This window comes from Entelurus aequoreus, linkage group LG16 (genome assembly GCF_033978785.1).
Source record: "Entelurus aequoreus isolate RoL-2023_Sb linkage group LG16, RoL_Eaeq_v1.1, whole genome shotgun sequence".
In the NCBI taxonomy this organism is placed as follows: Eukaryota; Metazoa; Chordata; class Actinopteri; order Syngnathiformes; family Syngnathidae; genus Entelurus; species Entelurus aequoreus.
In genome coordinates this window covers 19,730,765-19,742,040 of record NC_084746.1, presented here as the reverse complement: position 1 = coordinate 19,742,040, position 11,276 = coordinate 19,730,765, and the positions used below count along the sequence as shown (strand labels likewise).

At 41.8% G+C, this 11,276-nt stretch overlaps 1 long non-coding RNA gene across 1 annotated transcript; it reads right to left on the bottom strand.

Moving 5' to 3' along the window:
- Nucleotides 1–792: 792 nt before the first annotated feature.
- On the bottom strand, nt 793–3,569 carry LOC133630686 (uncharacterized). Its single transcript, XR_009821315.1, has 5 exons — nt 3,324–3,569; nt 3,079–3,170; nt 2,887–2,964; nt 2,723–2,797; nt 793–2,623 (listed from the first exon to the last, which is right to left on the bottom strand). It is a non-coding gene; the product is annotated as an uncharacterized LOC133630686 (long non-coding RNA).
- Nucleotides 3,570–11,276: the final 7,707 nt, after the last annotated feature.

The window sequence follows — 11,276 nt, the reverse complement described above, 5'->3', positions numbered from 1 at the left end:
CCCCCGAGTCAAAAAGTTTGGGTACCCCTGGCTTAGGAGGTATGTTTAAATAACTGTCATATTGAGTGTGACAGTATACTGTCATACTGAGTAAAACCTAATTTTTGTAATTGCATACCTTACAAACACAACTGATTCTAGTAAAACTCACATGGATTCAATATTACAGGCATTTCTAGACATTCTGCGTGTTTGGTTTAGGAATTATGATGGAATAAATTTGTATTGCTTTTTTCGCATTATGTCAGGATTTTAAGAACATTACTGTCATATTGAGTAAAAAACTACTTTTTGTGTTTGCAAGCCTCAAAAAAGCATATGTTTCGAGTAAAACTCACAAGAATGCATTATTTCAGGCATTATTAGCCATTTTTCATGTGTGGCATAGGAGTTATGTTTAAATAACTGCCATATTGAGTGTGGCAGTTATACTGTCATTATGTGTAAAACCTAATTTTTGTATTTGTAAACTTTACCAAAACGCCTGATTCTAGTAAAACTCACATAGATACAATATTACAGACATTTTTAAACATAATGCATGTTTTGTTTTGGAGTTATGTTTATATAACTTTCATATTTAGTATGACAGTTATACTGCCATATTGAGTAAAAAAATCAAACTCGTGTCTTTGCACACGTTACAAAATAATTTTTTTTCCAGTAAAACTCACAAATATACATTTCTCCAGGCATTATTAGCCATTTTGCATGTGTGGTTTGAAGTATTATTGTATGTGTATAAATAATACACTGGGTAGTTATGACTGGAACATGTTTTATTTCAACCCGGTTGTTTACCTAGCCAGCATAACAGTAGTGGTGTTACCATAAAAGGTCCGTCGTGCATCCGCCGCGTCATATCCGTTCTCAGCACATATCACTACATCCCCCCTGTTTAGTTCTAACACATCCCCTGTAAACTTAGTTATAATAAATTATCTGCAAGAAACACAAAAACATAACATTCCTCAGATAACCAACATGAGCGATATCACTTTCAAACATTAGTGCAAACATCAGTAAGTAGTGTAATGTCCATCAATTCCCTTGTTCCTGTTTTTTTTTTTTTTGGAAACACCTAGTCTGCAAAAACAATAACGTCAATGATTCAATAAGAAACCACGTAACCTGGACTACACATAGTCCTTGAAGTGAGAGGGCCTGTGTATAGCCCTACCACCTCTTGTGTGCCTCTGTCCTGGGCTATTGGGTGCCTGTGATCTGGTGTGTCTAGGACCTGGACTATTGGGAGACTGTGTGTTACAGTGTGGCGTTGTGGCCATGTCCGGTGGCCCATGGTGACCCTCGTGAGTGTCCTCCTCTTGGTGCTGTGGCTCAGCAATGTGGGCCTGGTTCACGCTTCTCTGCATGTGTGGGTTGTGTAGCTCACGCAGGTGGCTCCTGCACCGTCTGATCCGGTTGCCATTTGGTGTTTGTACAACATAGCTTCTTGGCTTGTTGCACTTTTGCACAACAATAGTTGGATGCCATGTTCCTCTGTCCTTGTTCACCACCGTCACATGCTGTCCGGGGCAGAATGGGGGCAGTTCTCTGCGGCATCCACGGTCGTGGTGCTCCTTCATGTCCTCTGTTCTTTGTTCCAGGTGTAGCCTACGTTCCTCCTTCCCTGGATCTGCTCTGCTTGGTAGCAGGGTAGCAATAGGTCTTCCAAACATCAGCTCTGCAGGTGATGGTAGTTTGCTATCGATGGGTGTTGCTCTGACTTGCAGTAATGTCATCTGAATGTCGCCTCCATGTACCAGGGTTTTTGTTACAATCGATTTGATGTGTCTCACATGCCTTTCAATGAACCCGTTGCTCTTTGGGTAGTGGGGCGAGCTTGTAATGTGCTTGATGCCCCCAGTCTGTTACACATGTATTGAAGGCCTGCCCTGTGTACTGAGGCCCATTGTCTGTTAGGATTTCGTCCACCCGTCCGAACAGCGACATGTATAATCGCAGCTTTTGTGCGATCACATGGCTAGACGCCGGCACAGGCATCTCATCCACTAATGGGTATTTGGAGTACCTGTCTACAGTTAGAAGGAACTGGCGACCTTTGACCTCAAATAGGTCAGAGGCCAGAGACTGCCATGGTTTTGACGGTAAGTGGTGTGGGTGAAGGGGTTGTTTTGGGTTTGCATCCTGATGTTCCACACACACCCTGCATGACCTGCACACACTCTCAATGTCATCATTCATTTTAATCCAGTATACACTCTCTCTTGCAAGGTGACGTGTTTTCTCGATGCCTTGGTGGCCAACATGTAGCTGTGTCAGTATGTCACCAGTCATAAAGTCTGGAATGAGTATCTGTCTGCCTTTGAATATGACTCCTGATTCCATTGCAAGCTCATCTCTGAAGGACCAGTAGGCACGCAGATCTTTCGGCATGTCCTTGATGTTCTCTGGCCAGCCTTGGTGGGTCACGTCTTTGAGTGCGTTGAGTCTGTGATCCTTGGCAGTCTCAGTGCGCGGAGCATCCTGCTTCTCAGGGGAAAAGTTTATTATTGCAACATTGTGTTGCTGTGGGTCCTCAATCTCTGCATCGACACCATCAATGCGTTCATCCAGAGAGCTGGTGCGGGGGGTGGAGGGAGTCGAGGAGGGACTGCCGTTCCTAGTGAGGTGGGCATTGTGAGAGAGCCATCAGTTAACCATGACTGATAATACCCAAGGGGCCTATCTATTCACTAATATTTCAGAGATCAGTCCCTACCTTGTGTAACTCTCTGCATGTTTAATGCAGGTGCTGGTGAAGGCAAATGAATACGTCCTTCCCCATGGTGAGGTGCTAAGGGAGATAAATTGGTATTAAATGGTTATGATCTGTTAACCATGGTTACTGGATGCTGAGATATTATTTCGGAGATCAGTCTTTACCTAGAAAGTTATCTCCAGTTGAGGAGTTGAGTTGACGAGTACTCATGACTCTTGCTGGCACTCGGCGAGACGGTGGAGCTGGGAGAAGGGATACAAGGAGAGGGGAATATCTTTAGCACTAAGAATGTTAACCATAGCTTCAATATTAATGTGGTGGTTCCGTTTTTTCGATTTTAAGAGATTATTCCTTACTCTGCCTGTGCAATTGGCTTGCCAACCCCAGAGATGCGAGGTCACCATTTCCCGGGTCTTCTTCGCTATCATCCGAGTCCCCGAGACGATGGCTGTTGGGTAACCATATCATTAGGATTATTGCAATACCAAAATTGCCAAATATACATTTAGTACAAGCATCTCTGGTCTATTTTTGAATGCTCCCGGAAATAACCTTCCTATTACTATAGAAACATGACAACAACAAGACGGAACACAGTTACACTGGCTTCCTGTTCCTTTTTTCTGGCAGCTCCTCATTCTCTGCCTCAGATTGCAAATCCCAACTCCATGTTCCTCAGTAATGTGACACAGGAGGAAATAGTTACAATCGTGAAAAAAATGTAAATCTAAGACTTCAACTGATTGTAACGGAATTGATATGGAAACGATAAAAAAGGTTATTGAAGAGAGCTCAGGACCATTCATGTATATTAGTAACCTATCATTTCAAACAGGTACATTTCCAAACAAAATGAAAATAGCTAAAGTTGCACCAATTTATAAGACTGGAGACAAACATCAATTTACAAATTATAGACCTGTTTCTTTACTTCCACAATTTTCTAAAATCATTGAAAAACTGTTCAATAACAGATTAGAGAGTTTCATAAATAAAAATAGAATACTCAAAGAGAACCAATATTGATACAGAGCTAATGTTTCAACTTCAATGGCTTTAATTGAAATTACAGAAATTACCAATGCAATAGATAGTAAAAAATGTGCGGCAGCAGTTTTTATGGATCTAACTAAAGCATTTGACACAATTAATCACAATATTTTAATAAACAAACTAGAACGATATGGCATCAGAGAGTTAGTCTTAAACTGGATAAGAAGTTATCTAACGAACAGGAAACAATACGTGAAGCTAGGCGAACACACGTCTACAACGCTAAATATACCCTGTGATGTACCTCATGGATCAATATTAGGACCTACATTATTCAATGTCTATATAAATTACATTTGTAAAGTTACAAAAGATTTAGAGTTAGTATTATTTGCGGATGATACAACAGCGTTTTGTTCAGGAGAGAACACACAGAAGATAATACAAATAATAACAGAAGAAATTAACAAATTAAAAAGATGGTTTGACAAAAACAGACTATCGTTGAATCTCAGTAAAACTAAAATAATGCTATTTGGTAACAGTAGAAGAGAAAGTCAAACACAAATACAAATAGACGGAATAGAAATTGAAAGAGTAAATGAAACCAAATTTCTAGGTATAATGATTGATGATAAATTGAACTGGAAATGTCACGTAAAAAATATACAACATAAAGTAGCAAGAAACACGTCAATAATGAATAAAGCAAAACATGTTCTAGACAAAAAATCACTTCATATTCTCTACTGCTCACTAGTGTTACCATATCTGAGTTATTGTGTAGAAATATGGGGAAATAATTACAAAAGTACACTTCATTCATTAACGGTGTTACAAAAAAGATCAGTTAGAATAATATATAATGTTGGATATAGAGAACATACAAATCCTTTATTTATTGAATCAAAGATACTGAAATTCCCTGACATAGAGAATTTGCAAACAGCTAAAATTATACACAAAGCAAACTATAACCTGCTACCCAAGAATATACAACAATTCTTCTCAAAAAAAGAAGAGAAATATAATCTGAGAGAGAAATGTAATTTAAAACATTTGTATGCACGTACAACACTTAAGACCTTCAGTATATCAGTATGTGGAATTAAATTATGGAATGGATTAAGCAAAGGAGCCATGTTGTCCACGGGCTTCTATGCCCCCTGGTAGGGTCTCCCAAGACAAACAGGTCCTAGGTGAGGGACCAGACAAAGAGCAGCTCAAAGACCTTTATGAAAAGTACAAATCGAGGACCTAGATTTTTCCTCGCCCGGACGCGGGGCACCGGGGCTCCCCACTGGAGCCAAGCCCAGAGGTGGGGTACGATGGCGAGCACCTGGTGGCCGGGCCTGTCCCCAAAGGGCCGGGCCGGGCTCAGCTCGAAGAGGCAACGTGAGTCCCCCCTCCAATGGGCTCACCACTCATGGGCTGGGTCATAGAGGTCAGGTGCAGTGTGAGCTGGGCGGCAGCCGAAGGTAGGGCACTTGCGGTTTGATCATCGGCTACATAAGCTGGCTCTTGGGACGTGGAATGTCACCTCACTGGGAGGGAAGGAGCCTGAGCTGCTGCGCGAGGTGGAGAAGTTCTGGCTAGATATAGTTGGACTCACTTCGACGCACAGCAAGGGCTCTGGAACCTGTTCTCTTGAGAGGGGCTGGACTCTCTTCCACTCTGGCGTTGCAAGCAATGAAAGGCGACGGGCTGGGGTGGCAATTCTTGTTGCCTAAACCAAACATGCGAAATGTCTAATATTGAATCCATGTGAGTTTTACTAGAATCAAATGTGTTTGTAAGGTTTGCAAATACAAAAATTAGGTTTTACTCACAATGACAGCATACTGTCACAATCAATATGACACATGTGACACATAAACACACATGAAAAATGGCTAATAATGGCTGAAATAATGCATCATTGTGAGTTTTACTCGACATGTATGTATTTTTAAGGCTTGCAAACACAAAAAGTAGTTTTTTTACTCAATATGACAGTAATGTTCTTAAAATCCTGAGATAATGCGAAAAAAGCAATTCTAATTTATTCAAACATAACTCCTAAACCAAAGATGCAAAATGTCTATTATTGCCTGGCATAATCTATCTTTGTGAGTTTCACTAGAACCAGTTTTTTTTTTGTAAGGTTTGCAGATACAAAAATTTAGTTTTTCTCACTGTGACAGTATAACTGTCACACTCAATATGACAATTTAATTATAACTCCTAAACCACACATTAAAAATGGCCAATAATGCCTGAAATAATGCATACTTGGGAGTTTTACTCAAAAAATATGCTTTTTTAAGGCTTGCAAACACAAAAAGTAGTTTATTACTCAATATGACAGTAAGGGACGGCGTGGCGAAGTTGGTAGAGTGGCCGTGCCAGCAATCGGAGGGTTGCTGGTTACTGGGGTTCAATCCCCACCTTCTACCATCCTAGTCACGTCCGTTGTGTCCTTGGGCAAGACACTTCACCTTTGCTCCTGATGGCTGCTGGTTAGCGCCTTGCATGGCAGCTCCCGCCATCAGTGTGTGAATGTGTGTGTGAATGGGTGAATGTGGAAATACTGTCAAAGCGCTTTGAGTACCTTGAAGGTAGAAAAGCGCTATACAAGTATAACCCATTTATCATTTATTTAATGTTCAGAATCCTGGGATAATGCGAAAAAAGCAATAAAAATGTATTCCAACATAACTCCTAAACCAAACATGCAAAATGTCTAATAATGCGTGAAGAAATGTATCTTTGTGAGTTTTACTAGAAACATTTTCTTTTGTAAGGTTTGCAAAGACACAAGTTAGTTTTTTTTTTACTCAAAATGACAGTATAACTGTCATACTATATATGAAAGTTGTATAAACATAACTCCAAAACCAAACATGCATTATGTCTAAAAATGCCTGTAATATTGTATCTGTGAGTTTTACTAGATTCAGTTGTTTTTGTAAGGTTTGCAAATACAAAAATTAGGTTTTACTCACTATGACAGTATACTGTCACACAAGATGACATTATTAACAAGGGGACGCAACTACGACAATTTTCACCAGGAGATAAAGTGCTTGTATTACTCCCGATGTCCAGCTCTAAATTACTCGCCAAGTGGCAAGGACCCTTTGTGGTCACACGACGAGTAGGTGAGGTGGACTACGAGGTCCGGCGTTCAGACTGGGGCGGAGGCACCCAAATTTACCACCTGAACCTCCTGAAAGCATGGAGGGAGGCGGAGCCTGTTTTCATGGTGACGACAGTTGGGGGAGAGGGAGGAGCTCGGGCCGGAGGTCCCGCGCTCTGCCCAGCCCTCCCTCCTCCTCTGTGATAATCAGCCTACACCATCCCAGAAAGAAGATGTTGCCAGGCTGCAGCAGCGCTTTTCTTATGTGTTCTAACCCCGGCCCGGCCGCACGAACCTCATCCAACATCATATTGAGACCAGCCCGTGTGTGACGGTGCGGTCTCGGCCCTATAGGCTGCCCGAACACAAAAACAAAGTGGTTCGGGAAGAATTAAAATCTATGCTGGAGTTAGGGGTAATAGAAGAGTCACACAGTGTGTGGTGCAGCCCCATCGTTCTGGTAGGGAAGAAGGATGGGTCTGTGCGGTTCTGTGTGGATTACCGCAAGGTAAATGAAGTGTCACGTTTTGACGCCTACCCAATACCCCGGGTCGACGAGCTCCTGGATCGGCTGGGCACTGCTAATTTTTTCACTACATTGGATTTGACTAAGGGCAACTGGCAGATTCCCTTGTCTCCAGAGTCCAAGGAAAAAACGGCATTCTCCACTCCCGAAGGGTTACACCAATTCGTGACACTTCCGTTCGGCTTGTTCGGTGCGCCTGCCACTTCCAGCACCTCATGGACCGGGTGCTGCGTTCCCACGCTGCATATGCTGCCGCCTACCTGGATGATTTAATCATCATGAGTGACAGCTGGGCGGAGCATATGCAGAGACCGCCCCATTCTTTACATCAGCCGGAAGCTCTCCGACCGGGAGGCGAGGTACAACACTGTAGAGAGGGAGTGCCTTGCCATTCGGTGGGGGGTCGGGGCCCTCCGGTATTACCTGCTGGGGCGCTCTCTCAGCCTCTGCTCAGACCACAAACCCCTCCAGTGGCTCCACCACATGAAGGATGCCAACGCGCGGTTCACCCGTTGGTATCTAGCATTGCAGCCCTCCAACTTCAGAGTGGTCCACAGGCCGGGGACGCAGATGGCCGTGGCTGACTTCCTCTCCCGCTCCCATACGTAGGGGGGGAGTAGGCGCGGCCGGATGGCTTCCCGGCCTGAGTCTAGCGGTGGAGGAGGGCGTGGTTGGCGCGCCTCCTGCAGGAATGGGGTGTGAATGGCCCGGCCTCCAAGCCAGCGGCAGGTGAGTGGATTGCCCAGCTAGGAATGGTTATCTAATCACCTGTTGCCTTTATTAGCAGCAGCCGACACGTTGTTGGAGTTGGTGCCAGAGAGAGAGACACGGAAAGCAGAGACACGCCGGACTGAAAAGTCCTAACTATATACTGCTGAAAAGCAAACTATACTGGTGTATGAAAATAAAAGACTTGATCCAACCTGTCTACTGGGCTCCCGAAGATCTGTCGGCGTCAGGAGAACCCACCACAAGCAGAGACTTCCACAGCCTGTAATATTGTATCTTTGTGATTTTAACTAGAAACATGTGCTTTTGTAAGGTTTTCAAACACAAAATTCTGTTTTTTACTCATTATGACAGGAATGTTCATAGAATCCTGAGATAATGCGTTTGAAGCAATAACAATTTTTCAGTCCTAGCTCCTACACCAAACTAGCAATGTGTCTAATAATGCCTGTATATTGTATCTCTGTGATTTTAACTAGAAACATGTGCTTTTATAAGGTTTGCAAACACTTTTTTTTTTTTACTCAATATGACAGTAATATTCTTAGAATCCGGAGAAAATGTGTTTGAAGCAATAACAGATTGTCTCAAGCATAACTACAAAACCAAACATTCAATATGTTTAATAATGCCTGTATTAATGTATCTTTGTGAGTTTTACTAGAGACATGTGCTTTTGTAAGGTTTGCAAACACAAACTTTTTTTTTTTTTTTTTTTAATAATGTCCTGCCCAGCTTCTCGGGCAAATCATATAGCAGATGTAGATGCCCATATCGGCTGTTCAGATTTACTTTACAAAAGAGAAGTGTAGGATACTTCTCTTGTTGCCTTACTTGTATTTTGACTTTATTAAATGTATTTATATTATCATTTGGTGCAGCCGGGCCGGAGCAGGAGGGGATAGAAAGAGAGAAAAAGGAAGACAGAGGGGGGAATTGTGGGGACAAGAGGGGGATTAGACAGAGAGACAAAAACAACAACAGCAAACACAACAACAACAACAACAACAACAACAACAACAGAGCAAATACGACATGTACAAATATGATGGTAAAAGTAATAGCAAATAAACAGTTAGCGAAAATAAAATAAAAAATACAGAAATGACAATGAGCATTATTACACTAAAAATGGAGCAATATGAATACCAATAGAAATAGTGCTATTGATAATAAACAATACCAGTACTTTACCTTTATTATCAACAATACAATTGTTCAAATGCAACAATACATATACGTAATGATAACTTGAGATACGAAAGAATGCAGAAAAATGGAGGGGAAGAAAGAGAAGCAACCTACATTAACCTTGTAGATTGTTATAGTAACAATAGGTTAAGCTTTGTCAGTGTGCCATGTGTTATACCCTGTTTACCCTAGGGCAACAACGTTAATATATGTTTGATGAAACGTGATTATGTGCATGAGTGTATGTGTGCATATGTACTTGTATATGTACAGTATGTGTATATGTGTGCTTGTACAGTGAATGTATATGTACAGTATATGTATATGTGTGTACAGCGAATGTATATGTACAGTATGTGTATACAGTATGTGTGTTTGAACAGTGAATGTATATGTACAGTATGTGTATATGTGTGTTTGTACAGTGAATGTATATGTACAGTATATGTATGTGTGTGTTTGTACAGTGAATGTATATGTGTAGTATGTGTGTGTGTGTGTGTTTGTACAGTGAGTGTATATGTACAGTATGTGTATATGTATGTTTTTACAGTGAATGTATATGTACAGTATGTGTATACAGTATGTTTGTATAATGAATGTACGTGTGGATGTACGAACTTTGAGTGTGTAAATATGTACTGTATTTATTTGTATATGTATGTGGGAGTGTAGGTACCTATGTATGTCTGTATGTATGTGTGTGAGTATATGTGAATTTGCGTGTACAATACATTTGACTCCCAGTGTGTGCGGGAGCCAGAGTACGGCCCCAGCCTCCCAGAGAGCCCATCCCACAAACAGTAGGTGTGGTGCCCAGGGAACCAGGGGCCACCGCCCCCACGCAGCCAAGCCGGACAGCGACAGGAACCCCAGAGCCCACAAGGGCCAGCAGCAGGCCGCAGACAGACGCACCCGGCAGAGGACAAGGCACGAGAAAACATTTGTTTTTTTACTCAATATGACAGCAAGTTCTTAGAATCCTGAGATAATGTGTTGGAAGCAATAAAAAAATGTTTCAAGCATAACTCCTAAACCAAACATGCAATATGTCTAATAACGACTGTATTAATGTATCTTTGTGAGTTTTACTAGAGACATGTGCATTTGTAAGGTTTACAAGCAAAAACATTTGTTTTTTTACTCAATATGACAGTAATGTTCTTAGAATTATGATATAATGTGTTTGAAGCAATAAAACATTGTTTCAAGCATAACTCCTAAACCAAACATGCAATATGTCTAATAATCAATGTTGGGACTAACGCGTTACAAAGTTACTCACTTACCGTTACTACATGATGCGTTACTGCGTTATTTTTCATGTAGTATCGGCTAGAAACAGAAGATCTGAGTGGGTTATAATGCAGCGCTGCAGTGTCGTCCTTCTGAATCTCTTGTGTCACAAGCTCTGTGTGTGTTTGGCTGCAGGTGTGGGAAGGGGAGGGGAGGGGAGGGGGGTGCGCAATACAACGTAAACCGTTGGTCAACCAAAAAGTAACCACAGAACACTACACTGTATAGTGTTCTGTGATTACTTTTTGGTTGGCCAAGCGGACGTGACGACAGGCTGTCCTCACTCAGGTCCGCACGGACCTGGAGGGGGCGTGCCTTAAGTCCGGCTGGAAATCGGGAGAAATTTGGGAGAATGGTTGTCCCGGGGAGGGGCACTGAAATTCGGGAGGGTTGGCAAGTATGAGATATTCTCACTTCTTTTCTTTTGTCGAGCACAAAGAAAAGAACATTTTAGTTAAATGTAAGTTGTGTCTTGGATCAAAGATCCCGTCTACTGCCCAAAACAATTCAAATCTGGCCTGAAATAAATTGGCCCCTTGAAACATATCTTTGTCTTTGTATGTTGTATGCAGACCACATTGCTTAACAGAGTTCAGTGATGCAAATGCATGTCAAGTTGATCAACACATTGTATTATTCTCCAGTGCAATAACAGTACTGAAATTAAGGCTAAAAGGGCAAAAGTTAACTAAATAGTTACT